The 25,100-nt window shown below is 41.4% G+C and overlaps 2 long non-coding RNA genes across 2 annotated transcripts in view; one reads left to right on the top strand and one right to left on the bottom strand.

Moving 5' to 3' along the window:
• The window catches only part of LOC123334536, an 89,677-nt gene that overhangs the window by 44,930 nt on the left and 19,647 nt on the right, over nucleotides 1-25,100 (bottom strand). The window lies entirely within an intron of this gene.
• On the top strand, nucleotides 14,001-16,685 carry LOC123334538. The gene is made up of 3 exons (XR_006552553.2): nucleotides 14,001-14,187; nucleotides 14,406-14,559; nucleotides 16,139-16,685. It is a non-coding gene; the product is annotated as an uncharacterized LOC123334538 (long non-coding RNA).

The following is a 25,100-nucleotide window of genomic DNA, read 5'->3' as shown; positions in this document are numbered from 1 at the left end:
CTTAATTTTTTTTATCTTAAATAACAACAATTAAAATATGTGTTAACACATGCAACCTACAAAAGTCATATGAAACAGTTAAGCAATTAAAAACCCAGGATCTTCAACCAATCTACCGTTTTAATAGTGTAAGTTAGACTCCAGTGATTTTGAGTAGTAGGCATAATTCTTGGGTGTTTGGACCATTACTCTGTTTCCCCACATAGGCCATTTATAACTTCATCACAGCTGAGATAGAGTGAGAATTCCTGGGTAACAGTAATAACCAGACTATAAAAAAAAAAAAAAAGGAAATCAAGCACTTTTGGAGGTATGGTTTATAAAGTGAACTTTGAGAAACTGCTATCAGAGAGATGCAAAGAAATAATGATCCCAAAATAGGCATCAGGTTCTATGAACAAGAGTCACGAGAAGATCAGTAAAATACCATAGGACAGTAAAACAAAAAACGTCACCAACAACTGTCTCTATATCTGGATCTGATCTATATCAGCAGCCATGACTACATGGGTGAATACATGAATCAGATATAGACATAAATCTAAACTTGGTCTCAAAGGATTTCTCCAACATCCTTATGACACAAGACTGGAAATTAATACCAGAACTACACTGCTTTCTTAGTGCTTTATAGTATATAGCCTAAAACATATTCAAAATTAATATAATAATAAATTGCATAAAGGTCATGGTCAATTCAGTAATTCTTAACTAATGGTCATTATAATTTTTTATAGTAGCTTAAGTTAAAGAATATCAGATTAATTATGGATAAATTTTGGCTCTGGCTGGAGCTAACTGAATATGGCAGCACTATAATCTGTGTTACTGTTGGTGTGTTAGCTATTTGATAAGTATTAATTTTAAAAAATTGGAGTGAATTCTCTCAATTTAGATATCCAACACAACAAAACCCCTAAACTCCTTTCTCAAAGGGTAGATTATTGCTAATTCCTTTCTTGCATAAATTTAGGCTTAAGCCCCAGAGTTGTCTTGAAAGCTAGTGAGCTCTTATTAACATTTTGTATTTGGTTTCCATCTTTTGCTAAAAGCAAGACTGAAATTTTAAAAGTGCTACAGAAGGTGCTAACACTTTGGTTTAAGTGCTGCACAGTACTGGCAGGACCAAATGTGATCCTCTGAATGTGTTTGACACAGCAACTCTTGGAATATGTACCGAGAATTTCTGAGAAATTTGTAGGTGATGCCTTGTAAATTACCCACATTTAACAATTTCAGACTTTGCTCACACATCAGGAGCGGCCACTGAAATGATACCAACTGTCCCCAGTGCCACCTGGACTTTAGTGCTCTCAGCAGAGCCAAGGGAGAAGGAATCTTCTTGCTTGGACAGGCACTCAATTCATAGAAAGGAGTAACAACCAATGAACAACATAAATTTATGTTACTTACTTTCTCCCAAGACAGTACAAATTAACAGAAAATTCAAACAGCAAGGGTCTACTTTTCCTTTCAGTCCTTACCTTTTTTAATACATAAAATTATCAAGTTTCCTTTTAGCCCTATTAAACAAAGAATAAAGGAATTAGCTACCATAAGCCTGGAACCATTCCATATCCATAGCTATGGAACCATATCATAGCTATCACAGAGAGGAACCATTCTCTCTCTGAATAAACAAAAGCCTCACTTCATTGCATAGGGCACAGGTAAATATAGCTTTGAACTCAATTCTGCTTTCATTCTGGCCAACTTTGCAGTGACCTCTGGCAAATGACTACTCTTTTGGTGCCCCTTTTAGCAGACAAAAAGAATATACAGGACAATCTTTTGACCCTTAGTTGATGGTTATAAAAGTGCTCAAATTTCAGGAAAAGGTGTGTTCTCTGACAAAATATTACTTTGGGTAAGCTCTTTTTGGAAATCATATTGAGGGCAAATACATTTTAGGAAAATGAAATTGTGTTAAGAAACCACAGCCTACGTGTGACTTGGTTGGTAAATGCTTACTGAGTCCCTTCTAGGAGCTGGACGTGTTGTTAGATACACTGCTGTATTCACAGAATGATATGATGTTTGTGCTAAAGAGGTGAACTTCTTGTGGGTAATAAGCTATCATCTAGAATCAGGTGGATCTGGTTTTTAATTCAGGCTTCATCATTTACTAATTGTACAACCTAGAGCAGGACACAGACTGTTTAAGCCTCAGCTGGATCATTTGTAGAGTGAACATTACAACCGCACTTGTCTCATAGGGTTATTGTGAATCTTAAATGAGATACATGGCATAAAGACACTCAGTTCAGTTCAGTTCAGTCACTCAGTGGTGTCCGACTCTTTGCGACCCCATGAATCGCAGCACGCCAGGCCTCCCTGTCCATCACCAATTCCCGGAGTTCACCCAGACTCACGTCCATCGAGTCAGTGATGTCATCCAGCCATCTCATCCTCGGTCATCCCCTTCTCCTTCTGCCCCCAATCCCTCCCAGCATCAGAGTCTTCCAATGAGTCAACTCCTTGCATGAGGTGGCCAAAGTACTGGATTTCAGCTTTAGCATCATTCCTTCCAAAGAAATCCCAGGGCTGATCTCCTTCAGAATGGACTGGTTGGACCTCCTTGCAGTCCAAGGGACTCTCAAGAGTCTTCTCCAACACCACAGCTCAAAAGCATCAATTCTTCGGCACTCAGCCTTCTTCACAGTCCAACTCTCACATCCATACATGACCACAGGAAAAACCATAGCCTTGACTAGACGGACCTTTGTTGGCAAAGTAATGTCCCTGCTTTTGAATATGCTATCTAGGTTGGTCATAACTTTCCTTCCAAGGAGTAAGCATCTTTTAATTTCATGGCTGCACTAATTTATAGCTATTTTCCTTGTGGTATAGAAATCAGCAGGAAGGAACCGCTACTGTTTTATTTCCTTCCTTTCTTCCTTTTTGCCCCTCCATCACCCTCCCCCTCTCCTTTCCTCTTCCTCTCTGCTGCTGCTAAGTCGCTTCAGTCATGTCCGACTCTGTGCGACCCCATAGACGGCAGCCCACCAGGCCCCACCATCCCTGGGATTCTCCAGGCAAGAACACTGGAGTGGGTTGCCATTTCCTCCTCCAATGCATGAAAGTGAAAAGTGAAAGTGAAGTCGCCCAGTCGTGTCCGACTCGTAGCGACCCCATGGACTGCAGCCCACCAGGCTCCTCCGCCCATGGGATTTTCCAGGCAAGAGTACTGGAGTGGGGTGCCATTGCCTTCTCCACTTCCTCTCTGAGGTAGCCTGAATCCCTCTATTTCTGTGGCAACGGTGCTTTCAGCATAGGAACAGTTTCCTTTGACGGTGATAGGGCTCAGGACAAACTACCCCATTCACATCTTGATGTGCGTGCCCGTGTGCTCAGTCACTTCAGCTATGTCTGACTCTTTGTGACTCCATGGACTGGAGCTCATCAGGCTCCTCTGTCCATGAAATTTTTCTGGCAAGAATACTGAGTGGGCTGCCATGCTCTCCTCCATGCTCCATTCACATTTTGGCAAAGTGAATATTTTAAGTGGAAGGTGTTAGAGAAAATGGCAGATCAGTCTGAACTCTCTCGAATCCCTCCCTGACAGTTCAGAAAACCCTCATGTGAGAGGTGCCTTTCCTGTACCAGGAGGAAAGGCACATTCTTGTCTCTGAAGAGAGAGGGATGCCAAGGAAGACTCCGAACAATAGGCCCTGCTCAGTTTCTACACTGACCTCCTCAACTTAGCCCACTCCTCCAGGACGATCCATTCTTCCTCAAACCTGGCATACAATACTCAGGTCTAACTCCTTCCTTGGATCTTCATTTCCTTATGAAGTCTCCTGTGTCAGGTAAAACTTTTAATATTAAATAAAACTGTAAGCTTTTCTCTTATTAATCTGTCTTCATCAGTTTAATTTTCAGACCCAACATAAGACGGACACTGAAAGTGAAAGTCACTCAGTCATGTCCAACTCTTTGCGACCCTATACAGTCCATAGAATTTTCCAGGCCAGAATATTGGAGTGGGTTGCCCTGTTCTCCTCCAGGAGATCTTCCCAACCCAGGGATCGGACCCAGGTCTCCCACATTGCAGGCAGATTCTTTACCAGCTGAGCCACAAGGGAAGCCCAAGAATATTGGAGTGAGTAGCCTATCCCTTCACCAGTGGATCTTCCCGACTCAGGAATCAAACTGGGGTCTCTCGCATTGCAGGTGGATTCTTTACCAACTGAGCTATCAGGGAAGCAAGAGGGACCCTAAAAGGATTGGAAAAAAATTTTTTTGGTTTTTTTGCACGTGTGTAAACTTAAGCTTATTGCTGGAAATATACCAGAGAAAAGGAAAGCAGAGGTAGCAAGGAGGAGGAGAGAGTTTTCCCAGGCTGGGATGAGTCCAGAGATCTGTGGATCCCAAGAGGAGTGGGATCCTGAGCCCACATCTACTGCCCTGGCGGGTGGCGGCATAGCCTTGATAGGCACTTCCGTGGTACTCCTCATAGGTGGGACCCAGGCACCCAGACTCCCAGCCTCGAAACAGCCCCACGACCAGGCTTGGCACAGAAATGCTAAGACTGCCTGCTTGGCCATTTTTATGAAGTTTATAATAGCTGCATAAAAGGGGACCAAAGAACACAGAGGCTGTTCCCCATTTTCTGGAAAGCCCACAGAACTCACATGCTTTGGGGTGATCCCAGCAAAGAATAAAACTGAGATTTTCTAATGAGTTTGGCAGGATTGGGTTTGGTATATAATTTAATTTGATCTAAAGACTATAAAGATATACAACTTTTTTATATCAGGTTCAACATAGTGTCTGGCAAATAGTAAGCATGTAATTAGTGATACCTACTATTATGGCATTTTTAACCACTATAGAAAACATCCGGAGAAGGCGATGGCACCCCACTCCAGTACTCTTGCCTGGAAAATCCCATGGACGGAGGAGACTGGTGGGCTGCAGTCCACGGGGTTACGAAGAGTCGGACACGACTGAGTGACTTCACTTTCACTTTTCACTTTTATGCATTGGAGAAGGAAATGGCAACCCATTCCAGTGTTCTTACCTGGAGAATCCCAGGGACGGGGGAGCCTGGTGGGCTGCCATCTATGGGGTCGCACAGAGTTGGACACCACTGAAGCGACTTAGCAGCAGCAGTTAGCAGTATAGAAAACATTCTTGTTTCTTTAGTCCTTCTAAAGTATTAGCTGTTTGGAAAGACTGCTAGGTTTTGTGTGCTACATTAACCACAGGTATCTGAGTAGTTCATGTGTTTTGATGTATTGTAGAATGGATGTAATATCCAGACTGCAGCACAGCAGGAATGTATGGACTTTGTGGGAGAGAGAGAGGATGGGAAGATTTGGGAGAATGGCATTGAAACATGTAAATATCATGTATGAAACGAGTTGCCAGTCCAGGTTCGATGCACGATACTGGATGCTTGGGGCTGGTGCACTGGGACGACCCAGAGGGATGGAATGGGGAGGGAGGAGGGAGGAGGGTTCAGGATGGGGAACACATGTATACCTGTGGCGGATTCATTTTGATATTTGGCAAAACTAATACAATTATGTAAAGTTTAAAAATAAAATAAAATTAAAAAAAAAGATATGGATTGGGAATTGTCAAATATCTGGAGCCATCACCTCATTGTCAGCTAAGATTTTTGTCCATGTGCTGATATGAGTGAGACAGAGTCCATCTGAAAATTTCAGGGCAAAGCAGTTATGAAATGAGTTTCTTCAGTCCCTCCGGCCATACAGTTGAACTTGGAGGCTCGATGCTGGAACAGAAGTCATTATATGGAGGCAATGGACTAAACCCACGGAGGTTCTAACCAAGGCCAAGTCTAACCTAGCTGCAGGAAACCTCACTTAACTTGCAGATCTTTGCACTAGTGTAAGAAGCTTTTTGCAGGAAAAGAGCTCTTTGCAGGAAGGAGCTCTCTGCAGGAGACCTCTTTTGTCTTGTCACTTTGGCAAAGCTATATTTTAACTAACCGCCAGACTAAGCACACCTTTCAAATCTTTTGATCACACAGCACTTTGCCTAACCTGTTGGTCCTTTCCTTAGATCAAAGAAACAGAAATGAAAAATAAGTAAATAAAAGATGAGCACATCTTTTCCTCAGCTTCCTCTGTAGTACTCTTATGAACTAACTGTGAACGAGATAGCATCCAAAGAAAGATGACAGGGGTCAACAAGCCTACACATTTGTGACACAAGTCCACCCTCTCTCAAGACTGCTGGTCTTCTGATTAAAATAACGTTTTCCATTTCTACCAACACTTGTCTCTCGTAGGGAATTTTAAGCAGCCAGACCTGACTTTGGTTAACATTCAGTTCAGTTGTTCAGTCGTGTCCGACTCCTTGTGACCCTCATGGACTGCAACACACCAGGCCTCCCTGTCCATCACCAACTCCCGGAGTTTACCCAAACTCATGTCCATTGAGTCAGTGATGCCATCCAACCATCTCATCCTCTGTCGTCCCCTTGTCCTCTAGCCCTCAATCTTTCCCAGAATCTCGGTCTTTTCAAGTAAGGCAGCTCTTCACATCAGGTGGCCAAAGTACTGGAGTTTCAGCTTCAACATCAGTCCTTCCAATGAACACCCAGGGCTGATCTCCTTTAGGATGGACTGGTTGGATCTCCTTGCAGTCCAAGGGACTCTCAAGAGTCTTCTCCAACACCACAGTTCAAAAGCATCAATTCTTCTGCACTCAGCTTTTTTTATAGTCCAACTCTATATCCATACATGACTACTGGAAAAACTATAGCCTTGACTAGATGGACCTTTGTTGACAAAGTAGTTCTCTGCTTTTTAATATGCTGTATAGGTTGGTCATAACTTTCCTTCCAAGGACTAAGCATCTTTTAATTTCATGGCTGCAATCACCATCTGCCCTGATGTTGGAGCCCAGAAAAATAAAGTCTGACATTGTTTCCAATGTTTCCCCTTCTATTTGCCATGAAGTAATGGGATTAGATGCCATGATCTTAGTTTTCTGAATGTTGAGCTCTAAGCCAACTTTTTCACTCTCCTCTTTCACTTTCATCAAGAGGCTCTTTAGTTCTTCTTTGCTTTCTGCCATAAGGGTGGTATCATCTGCATATCTGAGGTTATTGATGTTTCTCCCAGCAATCTTGATTCCAGCTTGTGCTTCTTCCAGCCCAGCATTTCTCATGATGTACTCTGCATATAAGTTAAATAAGCAGGGTGACAATATACAGCCTTGATGTACTCCTTTTCCTATTTGGAACCAGTCTGTTGTTCCATGTCCAGTTCTAACTGTTGCTTCCTGACCTGCATACAGGTTTCTCAAGAGGCAGGTCAGGTGGTCTGGTATTCCCATCTCTTTCAGAATTTTCCACAGTTTATTGTGATCCACAATCAAAGGCTTTGGTATAGTCAATAAAGCAGAAATAGATGTTTTTCTGGAACTCTCTTGCTTTTTTGATGATCCAGCAGATGTTGGCAATTTAATCTCTGGTTCCTCTGCCTTTTCTAAAACCAGCTTGAACATCTGGAAGTTCACGGCTCACGTATTGCGGAAGCCTGGCTTGAAAAATTTTGAGCATTACTTTACTAGTGTGTGAGATGAGTGCAACTGTGTGGTAGTTTGAACATTCTTTGGCATTGTCTTTCGTTGGGATTGGAATGAAAACTGACCTTTTCCAGTCCTGTGTCCACTGCTGAGTTTTCCAAATTTGCTAGTATATTGAGTGCAGCACTTTCACAGCATCATCTTCCAGGCACATTCCATCACCTCACGTCTGACAGTTCCTGAGCACTGTACTGTCAGCACTCCTCTATCACCCTCACCCAGAAATTTAAGAAACAGAGAATCACAGAAGAGAAAGCCGTGCTAACAGAGAATCACCAATAGTTCAAACATCCACATTCTCAAAAAGAATATTAAGACCTCTATCCTCATTACTGCTCAAGTTACTCTTTTTGAATACCTTTTCATCTCTATTGGACTTGATTAAAGTATACCAAGAAATGTCATTTTACCAAATGTTTCAAAATTAGCAACTGTTTTGAAATGAACATTGAAAAAGCTTCATCAACATGAAGCTTTTCATGTTTAAAAGCTTCAATGAACATGAAAAAGCTAAAGTAAAAATCTCTTTCTTCCATGGAACTGCTCCTTGACTTAAAAAACCCAGCATGAAAAAATCACAACTGAACAAACAGGTAGGAAAATAGATGCACAGAGAGGTAAATAGCTTGCTTACAGTTATCTGGTTTAGTGGAGGCAAAGTTCTGTCTGCAGAGCTGGGTACCTAACCACTGCACTGTGCATCTTTGACTGTTGCTTGTGTTCTAAGCTTCTTATTGGTGTCCTTTGCCCATTGTTATATCCTCAGAAATTATGTAAAGTTCTTAGAAAGTTAAACCTTTGATATATATGTGTTTCGAACACTTCCTTCAGTTTTTTCTTTATCTTTTACATTGTTTATATATTTTGAAGGTTAAAAATATGTTTTTTTGTTATTTAACAATTTTTTAAGTCAATATCTCTCAGTCTTTTGACACATATTTAACTACTCTTTTAGGTTATAAAAATATCATTTGCTTTTGTAATTTCCTTCCTTTCTTTTTTTTCCTTCCTCCCTTCCTTTATCACTGGTGTTTTTTAAAAAAAATTATGAAAACAATAGACTGCGTATATATTTTTTTCAAACAATATCTCATTCCCTTCCAACCCCACTCCCACCCTAGAGACTCTAGCAGTCTGGAGGCTGTGGTTAAAAATCACTTTTCAGCTTTTTACCACAGTTGTTCATCTGCTGAATCCTTATGTATTTTGAAAGGCTTAGTAAGTAATAATAACATATTTTATAGTCTTGAATTATCACCACTTTACTAGAATGAACCCAACATTGATATGATATATTTTTATTTTAATATACCATGCGATAAGAATTGTATTATAAAGTAAGAAATTTCCCGTAGGTCATTTTAACATGTAACAAATCATAAACCTCCTAACCAAATGGCTTTACGTAAAGTGATTTAAATGACTGACTGTATATTTTGAGTCAATTTGATCAATTAGAAGTAAAAGGAAAGAAAGGAATTCTAAAGTTATAAGTGAAAAGGGAAATCTGGTTTACAAAATTTGAGCTACATACATTTTCTGTGTACTGACTAGTTATGAATATAACTATTTGGGGGCCAGTTTCCTGAGGTAAGCACATGGATGAGCCTTTAAAAGCAAATACCCAGAAATTTTAAATAGTTGAGTTTACTAAATCTTTAACTTACAGAACAATAAGCACAGTTAAAACTGCTTTATTACAAAAACAACCATGTTTTACTAAGAAAATGGAAACAAAGTGTAGTATTGGCTTGGAGACATAAAAATTTCATGGACATCTTCTCAGATCAGATCACATCAGTTGCTCAGTTGTGTCCGACTCTTTGCAACCCCATGAATCACAGCACGCCAGGCCTCCCTGTCCATCACCAACTCCCGGAGTTCACTCAGACTCACGTCCATCAAGTCAGTAATGCCATCCAGCCATCTCATCCTCTGTCGTCCCCTTCTCCTCTTGCCCCCAATCTCTCCCAGCATCAGAGTCTTTTCCAATGAGTCAGCTCTTCACATGAGGTGGCCAAAGTACTGGAGTTTCAGCTTTAGCATCATTCCTTCCAAAGAAATCCCAGGGCTGATCTCCTTCAGAATGGACTGGTTGGATCTCCTTGCAGTCCAAGGGACTCTCAAGAGTCTTCTCCAACACCACAGTTCAAAAGCATCAATTCTTCGGCGCTCAGCCTTCTTCACAGTCCAACTCTCACATCCATACATGACCACTGGAAAAACCATAGCCTTGACTAGACGAACCTTTGTTGGCAAAGTAATGTCTCTGCTTTTGAATATGCTATCTAGGTTGGTCATAACTTTCCTTCCAAGGAGTAAGCGTCTCTTAATTTCATGGCTGCAGTCACCATCTGCAGTGATTCTGGAGCCCAGAAAAATAAAGCCTGCCACTGTTTCCACTGTTTCCCCATCTACTTCCCATGAAATGATGGGACCAGATGCCATGATCTTCGTTTTCTGAATGTTGAGCTTTAAGCCAACTTTTTCACTCTCCACTTTCACTTTCATCAAGAGGCTTTTGAGTTCCTCTTCACTTTCTGCCATAAGGGTGGTGTCATCTGCATATCTGAGGTTATTGATATTTCTCCCGGCAATCTTGATTCCAGCTTGTGCTTCTTCCAGTCCAGCGTTTCTCATGATGTACTCTGCATAGAAGGCTTTTTAGTTCTTCTTCACTTTCTTCTAACCCCCTTAATTGTTGCTTTATGTTGAAATTGGTCATTCTATCAGGTAAGTGGTCTGTTACCTTTGCATAATAAAGGCTAAGCTAGCCAGCACTTTCCAAGCCACCTCCTGTTGTTGTATTTTTCTGATTTCGTTGTTGTTGTTCAGTCATCCAGTCATGTCTGACTCTTTGCGACCTCATGGATTGCAACACGGCAGGTCACCCTGTCCCTCACCACCTCCTGGAGTTTGCCCAAGTTCACGTCCATTGCTTCGGTGATGCCATCCAGTCACCGCATCCTCTGATGCTCTCTTCTTCTTCTGCCCTCAATCTTTCCCAGAATCAGGGACTTTCCCAGTGAGTCAGCTGTTTGCATCAAATGACCAAAATACTGGAGCTTCAGCATCTGTCCTTCCAACGAGTATTCAGGGTTGATTTCCCTTAAAATTGACTGGTTTGATCTTGCTGTCCAAGGGACTTTCAGGAGTCTTCTCCAGCATCACAGTTTGAAGGCATCAATTCTTCAATGTGTGATATTGCTTACCATCCAGCTCTCACAACCATATGTGACCACTGGGAAGACTACAGCTTTGACTATATGGACCTTTGTCAGCAGAGTAACAGAGAAGGCAATGGCACCCCACTCCAGTACTCTTGCCTGGAAAATCCCATGGATGGAGGAGCCTGGTGGGCTGCAGTCCTTGGGGTCGCTGGGAGTCAGACACGACTGAGCGACTTTTCACTTTCATGCATTGGAGGAGGAAATGGCAACCCACTCCAGTGTTCTTGCCTGGAGAATCCCAGGGATGGTGGGGCCTGGTGGGCTGCCATCTATGGGGTCACACAGAGTCGGACATGACTGAAGCGACTTAGCAGCAGCAGCAGCAGAGTAATGTCTCTGCTTTTCAGTGTACTGTCTAGGTTTGTCCTAGCCTTCGTCTTTTGATTTCATGGCTGCAGTTACCAACCACAGTGATTTTAGAGCCCAAGAAGAGGAAATCTGTCACTACTTCCACATTTCCCCCTTCTATTTGCCATGAAGTAATGGGGCAGGAGGAGAAGGGGACGACAGAGAATGAGATGGCTGGATGGCATCGCTGACTCGATGGACGTGAGTCTGAGTGAACTCCGGGAGTTGGTGATGGACAGGGAGGCCTGGCGTGCTGCGATTCATGGGGTCGCAAAGAGTCGGACACGACTGAGCGACTGATCTGATCTGATCTGATCTGAACGGGGCTGGATGCCATGATCCTAGTTTTTTTTAATATTTAGTTTTAAGCCGGCTCTTACATACTCCTCCTTCACCCGCATTAGGAGGCTCTTTAGTTCCTCTTCGCTTTCTGCCGTTAGAGTAGTATTATCTGTGTATCTGAGGTTGCTGATCTTTCTCACATCTATCTTGATTCCAGCTGGTAACTCATCCAGCCCGGCATTTATTCATGCTTACTCAGCCTATAGATTAAACAAACAGGGTGACAGCGGACAGCCCTGTCATATTCCTTTCTCAATCTTGAATCAGTTGTTCTGTACAGGGTTCTAACTGTTGCTTCTTGACCCGCATACACGTTTCTCAGAGCGTTTCACATTTAAGAGAGTTCCACATTTTTCCGTTTTTCTGATGGTCCATTCCAATTCTAAGCCTAGTTTAGTAATCTGAGTTAGACTAGCTGCAGTACAGCTGTCAAATTGTTCAATATTTTAATACATTCAGGCTGTCATAGCAAAATATCACAGCCTGGGTAGCCTATAAACAACAGAAATTTATTTATCACAGTTCTGGAGGTTGGAAGTTTAAGATAAGGGTGTCTACATGGCCAGGTTTTGCTTCTGGTGAGAGCCCTCCCCCTGGCTCACAGGTGGCCATCTGTCCTTTGTGGTGTAACATTGTGGAAGCGGCTGGGGGGATCCATGGGACCTCTTTAAAAGGACACTAATCCCAATCTCCTAGTCATCTCCAAAAGCTTCACTTTCTAATACAATCACTTTGGGGGTTCACATTTCAACAGGCAAATCTGGGGGAACGTAAACATTCAGGCCATTGAATTCAGTTACAGGAAATGGCCAGATGACTGTTGTTTACTTTCCCTTGGGGGAAGAAGGAATGAGAGGGTGAAGAAGCAGGTTAAATTAAGGAATGCTTAGAGCTCAACTTCTCAAAAAATTGAAAATTTCCAGACACATGGATACGTTTCTGGATTTTTGATTAATAGCTGTTCTTTTATTTACTCATAGACTCTGAGAGAAAAATAAATTAAAAAAATAATCTGGAAGAGTCAAATTCAGTTAATCTACTGAGAACTTTGATAAGCCAGTGTCCTCATGCCAAAGAACAGACCTTTTATGGTATTGTGATTGATGGATATGCATTTACTAAAGTTGGTGCTGAAAGACTCACAGTCATCATTTAAACAGGATTTATTTCAGTTAGAAACATAAGGAGGTATATGTGGTTTCCTCTTAGAATTATGTGCTGTGCTGTACTATGCTCAGTCATGTCCAGCTCTTTGCGACCTCAGGGACTGTAGCCTGCTGGGCTCTTCTGTTCATGGAGTTTTCCAGGCAAGTATACTGGAGTGGGTTGCCATTTCCTCCTTCAGGGTATCTTTCCAACTCAGGGATCGAACTTATGTCTCTTGCATCTCCTGCATTGGCAATCGGATTCTTTACCACTGAGCCACCTGGGAAGCCTCTTAGCATGATGGGATGGTGGTAATATGATCTCCTGGTGTGATAGTATCAGTACAACTTTAGTTGAAGGAATGAGAAAAAAATTTTTGAAGAGGAAAGCAAATAGAAGAGGGGGAGTATAATAACAAAGAGAACCTCTAAACTCATTCCTTTAAAATTTAAGAAAATATTTTAGAAAGCATGTGTTGAAAATTGTTATGGGCTGAAACTAGTCCTCATAAATTCATGTTGAAGGCCCAGGACCTCAGAGTGGTATTTGGATTTTTATCTGGTATCAGAAATGTATCTGGAGACAGGGCTTTTAAAGAGGTAATTAAGATAAAATGAAGCCATTCAATTAGGCCCTAATCCAGTATGACTGGTGTCCTTCTAAGAAGAGGGGACATGAACACAGACACACATAGAGGGAAGATCATGTGCAGATACAGACAGAAGATGGCCAACTACAAGCCAAGTTCAGAGAGACCTCAGAAGAAACCAACTTAGTCAACACATTGACCTTGGACTTCCAGACTTCTGGACTATGAGAAAATAAATTTCTGCTGTTTAAGCCACCCAGTATGAAGTGCTTTCTTATGATCACCCAAGCAAACTAAAGAAGCAAAGTGTATACCCATCTGAGATAAAAGTGAGAAAACATAAGGCTCTAAAAAAGAAGTTATATGAAACCACACTTGACTCCACATTCCTTTCCTCCCAATGAAATTTCATTTTCTTGTTGACTGCTGTTGTAAATCTGGAGTCGGTCTAGCACCAAATGGTGTCATGGAGAGGGAGGGGCCAATTACATCACCAAGAAAGAGTCAACATGAGCCCTGATGAGGCCATGACTGTGGCTCCAGGTCAGGGTTTCCAGAGCTCCACCTCCGTGCGCTGAGGCAGTCTTCTCTCAGCAGAACGAGGATGCTGAGGATGCAGTACTTGGTAGAAGGAAACTCAGTCTTAAGAAGATCTGTGTGAGACTAGAGGAAGATCAGCGGCTTGGTGTCTTGCCCATGTCAGTTTACAGTGCAGAGTTCCCTTCGGTGGGATTCAGGGCAGGCTACTCCAAAACACGATACCTTGACGTATGAAATATTTTAAGCTGAGGGAGTTGGAGAAAACAGCAGAAGCAAGACGATCACTCTAATTTTGTCCCCACCCTCTTTCCTAAAACAGATCATAAATTCCTCATGTGAGAGGTGTCTTCCCTATATCTGGAGGAAAGGAGCATCTTTACCTTTGAATACAAAGGATGCCAAGAAGAATCTGAATGGAAAGGACTTGTAAGTGTTCCCAGTTTGCTATACTTACCCATAATCCTTAACCTATCATACTGCTTCATGACTTTTCACCCTTCATCAAAGCTAGCATCAAATACTCAGGTCGAACTATTTCTTTGAGTCTTCATTTCCTCACGAAGGCTCACAAATCACATAAATTTTAATAAATAAATGTGTATACTTCTCTCCTGTTAATCTGTTTTTGTCCCTTTAATTTTCAGATGCAGCCAGAGACCCTAAGGAGGGTCAAGGAAAACTTTCCTTCCTTACACCTTGGTAGAGCTTTTTGGACTTGAAACGCCTCCAAGAGAGACAGCAAGGCAGCTTCCTCAACTCCTATCCTTATCAAGAAACACTGCTGCATAGTAATGACCAGTAAGAGTTCCTCCCTTCTTTCCAAAGACACCATCAAAGGCAGATGGACTTAGGAAGAGAGGGTGTGTTTTAGTTTTTAGGTAACTAAGTCAGAGCAGTACCCGTAGGAAAAAGGTATTTTCTTCTGACCCTGCTATGCATCTGTTTAAATCTTTTTCTATCAAGAGTGAAGCTTGTCTTTGTAAAAACAGGAGTCTTGCAATATAGTTAAACTGGTGTGACCTTCAGTGATCTGCCAGTAGATGTTGGTCTCATTAAACAAGTTATTTGGCCGGAAGGCAAATATGTTATGGCAGTATCTGCTCATGCTGAAAAGCAAATATAAAATGGGTGTCTGTGCATAAGAAAAGAGAATAAATGGAGCCTCTGACAAGGCAACTGCTTTATCAAGCATTCTGTGCCTCCTCCCTGTTTTGCATTTTCAGATGCAGAAATCTAGGTTATTATAGCTTCCAGTGGTGTTAGTAAAATATAAGTTCCTGACGCATGTTTGCTTATAATGAAATATAGGTACTTATGCATATTTGCTTTAAGCACATTTGGAGCAAGGAGATATTTCCATTTAGGTTTTGCTGACACTTTTGCAAACAGTAGATCCTCACATGCAACAAACTTTCCATGTAGCTCAGCAAGATCACCAGAAAATTACAGCCGATGGCATCCTTTCTTTGTTCATTCATTTTCTCGTTTCTTGCACCTTTTTTGTGCTTCCTCATACAAATTTTGACTATTTAATTCAAATTGAGATTAAGATTCTGATTAGATGCCTGCTTATAATGGACACTGAAATACCACGGATGCAATAGAATCTCCTCAGAAATACAATGAAATTGAGAAAATGATATTGACCAGAATTCTTCCTGGGACTCTACTATTGCAAGTCTTCAGGAGTAATGCATAGTTGTAGTTACCAGGCTGTCTTTCAGAAGGGTGGTACTGGTGGCATGCAGGGTTTTATTTTGTGCTGAGTGGGGTATGTTAGTTTGGGGCCAAATGGAATAGCTACAGGTAATAAATAGCACACAAACATGAAAAGATGCTCCACTTCACTAGTTATCAGAGAAATGCCAACTAAAACCATAGAGACATTGTTCCACAGTCATCACACCATCAAAATGTTAAAAGCCCAATCATCTTAGGACACACAGCAGACATTACATTATTCTCTATGATTTTTGGTTTGTTTGTGACACATTTCAACATAAGTGGACTTAAAAAAACAGAATATTGATTTGAAGGGATCAAATACATGATACATGATACATGTATACATGTCTTTCTGATTTCCTGTCAAATTCCAAGAACAGAAAGCTAGAGATTTTATGTTGGGCTGCTTGTCTTCATGATCCTTAAAAATAGGCCAGAATTGTTAAGTCATGTGTTTTGGGGTTAGGCGAGAAGTTAAATAAAAATGTTTGACAGAAAATAACAAAATTCTGTAAAACAATTATCCTTCAATTAAAAAACAAGTAATTTTTTAAAAAATTAAAAAAAAAATAAAGATACAAATAGGAAATTATTGCAGAGACGACACTACTTGTTCACCATCCATCATTTTGTCTGCTTTTTGTGCACCCAGGAAGGCTCCAGTTACACCCTTCCTGCTACAACTTGCGAGCATGTAACTGAGTTCTGGCTACAGCAAAGTAAATGGAAGTTGCCACTTGTACACCTGATATCAAATGCTTGTGTCATCTTCCACTCTGTCTTTCCCTGCCCATTTGTCTGGAAATGAAGGCCCGTGAGATGGTGGAAGAAAAACAAAAAAAAGAATATTGAAGGTGATTCCCGCACTGCCTGTGTGGCTCTGACTCTCTGAGTCACCATGTGGAGTGGATCCTCCTGGGAAAGCAAGATAACCAGGAGCATCTACCTCAGGACCCTGTGTGCATGTAAGAAATACATCTCCTTGTGTTACGCCATTGAGATTTTGGAGCTACTTTAGTCTTAGAAATTAGTCTATTTTGACTTACCCAGTAATTGTTCAGACTAAGACATATTCTTTTAAATGATCCAGGAAGTCCTTCATATGTGCCATCATCATCTGAAATTTATTAGTTAGACATTTCAAATAAATGGCTTTGGAGCAACTCAATCTACTTTCCTTCCAGGAATATGACATGCTTTCTGAAGAAATGATATAAAAGTTGGAGAAGAAAGAAGATTTTGAATTCTACTGTATACATCTCAGAGTTTGATCTCAGAATAAACTTCCTATTTCCTTTCATGCGTTTTATGTGAATGAGTCATTTCCAGGGGTCTGGGCTACTCCTTCTAGCAGTGGCAGCTCACCCAAATACACTTATCTGGTGAGCTGACTGATATGCCTCCTTAGATTTTATCCCTGTTGCTTTTGGATTATACTTGTGAGTAAGGCTTGGGGTTGTAGTTATGACTTATGTGGAAGGGGTTTTATTTTTCAAGCAGGGTAATAAATAAGATGAGATGTAGTAAATTTTTGAGAACTGCTTCTGTTACTGCTAAGTCATTTCAGTTGTGTCCGACTCCAGCGACCCCATGGACTGCAGCCCACCAGGCTCCTCTGTCCCTGGGATTCTCCAGGCAAGAACACTGGAGTGGGTTGCTATTTCCTTCTCCAATGCATGAAAGGGAAAACTGAAAGTGAAGTTGCTCAGTTGTGTCTGACTCTTCGTGACCCCCTGGACTGCAGCCTACCAGGCTCCTCCCTCCATGGGATTTTCAAGGCAAGAGTACTGGAGTGGGGTGCCATTGCCTTCTCCATAAATTTTCGAGAACAGATCTGAGCATCACCCCCAAAATGAGATAGTGAATGGAGCACAGGCCACTTGAGACCAGGCAGGAGTAACCATGTGAGAGGAGATCATGGCATCATCCTTCATTCCCCCCTTTCCCTTTCTATTTAATCTGTCAGGATGATTCTGTGGTTCTTCTTTCAAAACACATCTTAAATCCATTTTCTCTCCTGGATAATTTTAATAGCTCTGGACTGTTCGGCCTGTGTCTGCCTTTACTCATGGTTTCCCGTGTCACTCTGATAAAGTCAACTCCTCAAAATGGCTTCCAGGTCTTACATTATCTGTGGCTTTCTCTTGCTTCAACCCTCTTCTACCTCATCACTGACCTTTCACCCTAGCCTTTGTTTTGTTCCATCTACAGAGACTTTCTTGATGTTTCTAAAATATATCAGACATCATATGCCTCAGGGCCTTCCATTTGCAGTTCCCTCTGTTTGCACCTTCCCTCATTTATCCACATGGGTGACATGCCCTCAAATGTCAGCAAGGACTTCCCTGATGTCTTGAATCTAGCAAGTCTTTTCCTCAGCACCCCATCCTCTGGACCACAGACTTCTCTCCATCTCCCAACAGGTGCTTCCTGGCTCTTCCTACTTGTATTATTTTCCTCCGTAACACTTATTACCCTCTGATATTTTTTTTTTGTCTCTCTCATGGTTTTTGGTTACCATTGTAACCATTTTTAGGGGCTTCCCTGGTGGCTCAGAGGTTAAAGTGTCTGCCTGCAATGCGGGAGACCTGGGTTCGATCCCTGGGTTGGGAAGATCCCCTGGAGAAGGAAATGCACAATTCAGCAGTGTAAAGTATATTCTCATTGTTGTAACAATAGACACCAAAAAAAGCAGAAAAGCTGTCTAGAACTTTATCTTCTTACAAAACAAACTCTATCCTCAGTACCTTTCTACTTTCATTTCATGATTTTGACTTCTTAAATACTTCATATGAGTGGAATTATACAGTATTTGTCCTTTGTGCATAAAGTCTTTGAGGGGTATCCATGTTGTTACATGTGACAGAATTTCTTTCATTTTTAGGGTTGCAAAATGCCATTGGGTAAGGGCAGCTATAACAAAATACAAGAGACTGGGTGTCTTCTAAGTGACAGAAATTTATTTCTCATAGTTCTGGAGGCTGGAAGCCCAAGAACAAGATGCCAGCAGATTTGACTCTGATGAGGACCTACTTCCTGGTTCCTTCGTAACTGTTCTCTTGCTGTATCCCCACAAGGCAGAACGGACAGGGGCAAGAGACCTCTCGGGGCCTGGTTCCATTTGTGAGGACCCAGTCCTCATCACCAGTGGTCCCCAACCTTTTTGTACCAGGGACAGTTGTCGTGGATGACAGTTTTTCCATGGACTGCGGTGGGGGGATGGTTTTGAGATGATTCAAGCACATTACATTTATTTTACACTTTACCTCTATTATTAATACATCAGCTCCACCTCAGGTCATCAGGCATTAGATCCCAGAGGCTGGGGAGCCCTGCTCATGAGCTAATCACCACTCAAAGGCCCCACCTCCAAATACCATCACACTGAGGTTAGCATTTTAACATATGAATTTTGGGGGTCACCTTCAGTCCATTGCAGTCATTTTTGCAGAAACATTACCTAACTGGCATTGCAACCGTAGAGCATCCTCTGAAGGGCGCATATGTCACTTTGTCTCAAATGTAAAAATTAAATTAACCCCAGGCTTAGCAAGGGCTCAGTCTATAGGCACTCAATTGCTGCTGTGTACAAATTTTACAAATGTTGTCCATATCATCAAATGAAAAAACTGCATGAATTTTAGATAGCATATTTAGCAAATAGATCTTTACTTTTGGAAAAAATAAGATCAATTGTTTGCCTTCCCCTCTGGCGGAGAAGGAATGGAAAAGCTTGCCAAGCAGACACTGTGAACAGTGGTTTAAAGAATTATAAATTTGAGATTCTGAACACCGCAGCAAATTTTGTCATTATTGTCCTTGGACAAGTCCTTTAGTTGCTGTTCACCTTGTTTCATCTCCAAAATGATGGGAAATCATGCTTACTGCTCACCTAATCTTCCTCACAAAGACACTGGCAGTCCAGGCCACACAAAGGTATTCAAGAAAGTACCAACTTTGTAATTTAAATGAAAGACACACAGAGAGGCAACACTCTAATATTAAACAGTTTTCATGATTAGCTGAACAGCAGTCCTTGGAAGCTGCAATTTCAATATACTGTACATTTCTTAAGGAGTAAACAGGGACAAGTATATCAGCAGGAGCTGATAGAACACTTAGCTTCAAAATCTCCCCTACACTGGAAAACCTGCCATCTTAAATACAACCTTGTAATTAAGATGAAGTCCCTTTTTATTACGAAAAATTAACAATGGGTCTTTTGTACAAGAGTGGTTTGGCATGGACCAAAAAAAAAAAAAAAAAAATGCTGAGAACTTTAAGATGGCAGAAGTAGAACATTTAACCAAGTGTTGAGCCCTTTTCAGTATGGAGCTCTGTGTGAAAGCATAGGTCACATGTCCACAAGCTTATTCAACAGTCTACATATTCCTTGAAACTTCCGGTGGTATGAGTGTGGGGTAGATGGGTCAGCAAGCGCCCAAGACATTGAATAAATAAGGGGAAGACGTAAGATCAGGTCATTGACAGAAAAGGCACTTTGAAGGCCCTAGCTAGATACCTAAGTTTTACAAAGGTAGGATTCCCAAGGTCTGGAAGCAATGAACTGCCAGAGAACGCCATGGCTGCCCTACATATGACCCTTCAATACATGAGAGCTGGGAGAACAAGTTCCCGCAGAAAGAGTAGCATCATCTGTGGAGAACCAAACTCTAGTCAAGGCACTGAGATAAAAAGAGTGCAATAATAATAACATGTAATTTTTAAACATGTGTAGGCCTTATCTCAGAAGATAACTGGCTAAAGCATAGTTAATTTCATTAGGCTCCATCATTTGGAACAAACATCGTCTGTTTTCCAAATGGATACCAGTATTATAATGCCACTCCCCCAAAGCCTTGACCATGAGACTCTCCACTCTTATATAATGTTGATATTTCAGTGTCCAAACCTGTGGGCCCACCCAAAGACTGGCAGCTCTACTATTTTGTGCCTATTTTCTGCTAGTTCTCTCTGAGGTGGGGTGCCACTCTGCCTGGCGTTCAGCATTCCTATATGACCCATATCTAATTCCTCTGTGAGTTTGGCTATGCCTTAAGATGATTTCAGAGATAGGAGACACTACTCTCTGTTTCTCCCAGGACACGTTGAAATTTCTATGCCTTCCTGTGCTGTGCTGTGCTTAGTTGCTCAGTCGTGTCCGACTCTTTGCGACCCCATGGACTGTAGCCCACCAGGCCCCTCTGTCCATGGGGATTCACCAGGCAATAATACTGGAGTGGGTTGCCATGCCCTCCTCCAGGGCTATGCCTTCCTACTTGAAGATTTCCACATCCTTTCTTCTATAACTATTTTGATTTCTTCTCTTAAAGTTATTCAAGTCTCATCCCACTCCCCAAAGGGGATGACCAAGCACAATTCCTTCAGTGACTTTCAGCTTTTAAAAATAAAAACTTGAGGTTTGTCTATCTTCAAAACAATCCATAAGAAGTACAAAAATTCCTAACAAAATACTATCAACCAAGATTGAATCATGAGGAAACAGAAAATCTGAATAGATTGATTACTAATAAGGAGCTTGAATCAGTAATCAAAAAACCTCCCAGCAAACTGAAGTCTAGGACCAGATGACTTCATTGGTGAATTTTACTAAACATTTTAAAAAGATTTAATAGCAATCCTTCTCAAATGCTTCCAAAAAAAGAAGAGGAAGAAACACCTCCAAACTCATTTATGAGGCCAATATTACCCTGACACCAAGACCAGAAAAGGACACCACAAGAACAGAAAACTACAGGCCAATATCCCTGATGAACATAAATGCAAAAATCCTCAACAAAATATTAGCAAACCAAATTCAACAATACATTAAAATGATTATACCATGTTCAAATGGAATTTATTTCAGGGATGCAAAGATGGTTTAGCATATGCAAATCAATAATGATGATACATCACATTAACAAAATGAAGGACAGAAATCGTTTAATCATATTAATATATGCAGCAGAATCATTTTACGAGATTCAACATTCAATTATGATGAAACTCTCAACAAAGTGGTAAATAGGGAACATATCTTAACATAATAAAGACCATAGAAGACAAGTTCACAGCTAACTGTACTCAATGGTGAAAAGTTGAAACCATTCCCTTTAAGATTAGGGACAAAACAAGGATGCCTTGGACTGCAGTCCACCAGGCTCCTCTGTCCATGAGATTTTCCAGGCAAGGATACTGGAGTGGGTTGCCATTTCCTTCTGCAGGGGATCTTCCCAACCCAGGGATCAAACCCCGGTCTCCTGCACTGCAGGCAGATTCTTTAACAACTGAGCTACAAGGGAAGCCCCCATAGAAGACACGTTCACAGCTAACTTCGTACTCAATGGTGAAAAGCTGAAGCCATTCCCTTTAAGATTAGGGACAAGACAAGGATGCCTACCCTTGCACTTTTATTCAACATAGTATGGAAGTCCCAGTCAGAGCAATTAGGGGGGAAAAAAAAAGGGCATCCAAATTTGAAAGGAAGAAGTGTTATACTATTTAGAGAGGACATGAAAGTATATATTGAAAATCTAAAAAAGTCCCACTCAAAATGTTAGAACTAATAAACAAATACAGTAAAATTTCAGAATCAATACACAAAAACCTGTTGTGATTTGATACACTAATAACAGAGCATCAGGAAGAAAATTGAGGAAACAGTCCCTTTTACAACTGCAACAAAAAGAATAAAACAGTAATACATTTAACCAGGGAGATGAAAGTCTCTACACTGGAAACTATAAGACATTGATGAAAGAAATTTAAGAAGACACAGAGACTGACCAAGAATCACTGCTTTTCTCATTGTACTCACCCTTCCTGGGGGATTTCATCCAACCTCATATTTTTTTTAATAGTTTAAAAATGGCTTAAAACTTTATATCCAATACTTTCTAAATTAAAATCGCCAACCCTGAGGTCTCTGCAAAGGCTCAGACTTTCATATCCAATGGTCTCTGGCCATCTGTGCTGGGTGAGGAACAAACCTATTCCCAGAAACTCCTGTGTAGACAAGTGCAGCAGTTCCCCAGTGCCTGATGATCATTTCACATATTGCCTAAAAATACTCATTGATCTCACAATATCACTGATAGTGGGGAAGTATATGTGTGCAAGCTCACTCAATTGTGTCCGACTCTGTGCAACCCCATGGACTGTAGCCTGCCAGGCTCTTCTGTCCATGGAGTCTTCCAGGCAAGAATATGGGAATGGGTTGGCAGTTCCTGCTCTAGGGGATCTTCCTGACTCAAGGATCGAATCCATGTCTCCTGCATCTCCTGCATTGGCAGGTGGATTCTTTACCACTGACCCACCTGGGAATACATGTGCTGAATATTTTAGACATTCACCAACCTTGAATACACAGAGCACATGAGTTTAATAAGCCCTGTTAACTTTGGAATGGTGTCCTGAGCTTAATCCCTGAGGTGTTCCATGGGCCTCAAGGAGTCCATATTCCTTGATGCCATGTATTTGCCACCACCACCAACAACAAAAAACGCAGTCAGCCAAACCCTATTTCTGGAATGGTATTACACTTGCCTCAGGTGAAGCTTTTTATGAAAAATATTTTTGGAGCAACAAAAAGAATGAAAAGCTGAGGCTTCATCTTTCTTCAAGATGGTGGATTGTGCCAGTTTGCTAACTGTGGCAGATTGTATTCTCACAGACTGATCTTCTACAATGTCACCTTGTCACTCTCCTGTCAAGCTATAGGCACCTGTTTCTTTATCCCATTGAATATGGACTATTCCTGCGGCTGCTGGAATGGTTGGTGATAGAGTACAGCAGAAATGACTCTGCCAGTTCTGGGTATGGCCCTTAACTGCCCTGCTTCCAGATGCCATGTGGTGGGAAGAAGCCAGGCCACAAAAAAGAGGACACACACAGGTGTTGTGGCTCCAACTGAGCTCCCAACCAAAGCCAGCTTTCAAACCAGCCGTGTGAGTAGCCATCATGGATATTCAATCTGTCTGTACTCCAGCAGACATGACAACTGAGAGATCCCAGGGGATAAAAATCACCCAGCTGAGATCAGTTATACCTCAGAACTATGAGATATTAATAGTAAGATTGTTATTTCAGCTTTGAAACAAAATTTTTATTTTATGGGAAGACAAAAAATTTAAAACAAAAATTTTCTCTGCCCTTTGGCCTTCCCTGTCCCTACATTCTGCACTGTGTAGCCTTTCCCAACAGCAGAAATACCTGCTTAACCATAAGAAGCAACATCCCCCTAGCATCAACAAGGCAATTCCTTAAAGATGCCACCCCTTCTTCATCTCATAAGGGGTCACATGGAGCCTAGATCTGGATTATGTAAACTGTCAATCATACGTCATCTAATGTACAGCTCTCTGTCTCAAAAAAGTTATATAACTGTGCCTTGACTGCTAAAGGGTGGAAGAGTTCTCAGAGCTTTCTGAGGTGCTCGTCCTGAGTTATAATCCTCAAATTTGGCCTGAAGAAAATTTTCCATTTCTGTCTTAGATGGACTGATCAATATTTTTTATTAACATACTCCATTAAGTTTTAGGGTGGTTTGTTACGAGAGTAGAGAGTGGAACACTAATAAATATCTGTGTTTATGGCAGAAGTTGGTCTGCAACTTGCTTTCTTTATAACCTGGTACTGAAGTCACAGGGAGGCTTAGCCCTTATTCACACTCCTCCAAATATCATTGCCTATTGAGATATAACTAAAAGAACCTACAAGATATATGTGACCAGACTGACTTGGGTAGGTAAGGCATCTTCTCTGGTACTAACAAAGCAAGAATTTCAAGCCTCAGAACCCAGATAGTAGGCTTGTGTAATATGGTCTGTGGAACAGAATTGGAGCTTCAAATGTTACCATAAGTTGCTGGGTGCGGACATAGCTGAGGATATAAAAGTCAGGAAAGCCCATAGATCTGTAATTCTTTTGTCTCGGTGGAAAAATTGTTCACATACACTGCCAAGACACTGCATTTGCAATGTGTCTCCTTAAGATAAAAGAGAGACAATGAGGAACTATGTCAGCCTGTCACATCCCTATCTTTGCATTGCTTATTTGCTGCTTCAGGATCCAGGCAAAGCAAAAGCAACCTTGAATGAGTCCAAATCCATGTTCTCATCCATCCTGAAACCTGGACCAGGTGGCCTAGTACAATATCTCCATCTCAACGCTCCACAGGCGTCTCAGATGCACCGTGTTCCAAGCTGAGCAGATCACATTTCCTCTTAAACCTACTGCCATCACCAACTTGTCTCAGTAGGAAGTAATCTCTATTCACCCGTTCACCAGATTTCTCCTTTCACCCCTTTCGCCACACCCCAACAATATCTAAGGCCAGCTAATATGACTTTCCAAACAGTTCTTAGGAATCTCTTCCTAATGCCGTTGCAAGACTCTAGCCTTCGTGTCTCATTTGGACATCCTGATTCATTCTCCCTGCCTCCAGTCGTGGCTATCTATTGGGCTGGCCAAGAAGTTTGTTCCAGTTTTTCCATAACATCATACAAAAAAAACTGAGCGATTATTTTGGCCAACCCAATAAAATCCCGCCCCCCTCTACTCAGCTAGCAGAGGAAGCGATCTACAATGTAAATCTGACCATGGCATTTCTT

The sequence above is a fragment of the Bubalus bubalis genome, chromosome 7 (assembly GCF_019923935.1).
Source record: "Bubalus bubalis isolate 160015118507 breed Murrah chromosome 7, NDDB_SH_1, whole genome shotgun sequence".
In the NCBI taxonomy this organism is placed as follows: Eukaryota; Metazoa; Chordata; class Mammalia; order Artiodactyla; family Bovidae; genus Bubalus; species Bubalus bubalis.
This window is presented reverse-complemented; position numbering and strand designations above follow the sequence as displayed.